Raw genomic sequence first — 606 nt, 5'->3', positions numbered from 1 at the left:
CGTTTGTGCATCGCGTTTCTCTTTCCGAGAATATTTGATAGACGAGTGCTTTGAGGCCTGGAGTGTGGAGAGTGTAGCGTGATCGAGGGGTGCGGGGAACAGGGGGCTTTGGGGTTTCAAATGCTCCCCAACAATGGGGAGTTTTCTCACCTGGTGTCTGGGTCAGCTGTTATTGATGCTTAAGGTGTTGTTAATAAGCCTCCACTGATGGTTCAACTCTATCTCCACTTCGAGATAGCTGAGTGGCTTGTTTGTGAGGCAGCTGAGAATCAGCTACATTGGGTGTGACACAGGAGTGACATATATTGAAGCAGACAGGATGAGTGTTGCAGATTTCCTTCCCTAAAGGACATGAGTGGTACAGTGGTTAGCACTGCTGCCTCATAACGCCAGGGTCCCAGGTTCAATTCCAGCCTCGGGTGACTGTGTGGAGTTTGCACTTTCTCCCCGTGTCTGCATGGGGTTTCCTCCGGGTGCTCCGGTTTTCTCTCAACGTCTAAAGAAGTGGTAGAGATTAATTGGCTATGTTAAGTTGCCCCCCTAGTGTCCAGAGATCTACCTGCACTCTGTGTCAGCCAAGGTTCTTGAAGCATAGGCTAATGTCCA

Source organism: Scyliorhinus torazame, chromosome 22 (assembly GCF_047496885.1).
Source record: "Scyliorhinus torazame isolate Kashiwa2021f chromosome 22, sScyTor2.1, whole genome shotgun sequence".
NCBI classification, from domain to species: Eukaryota; Metazoa; Chordata; class Chondrichthyes; order Carcharhiniformes; family Scyliorhinidae; genus Scyliorhinus; species Scyliorhinus torazame.
Note: the sequence above shows the minus strand (reverse complement) of the source record.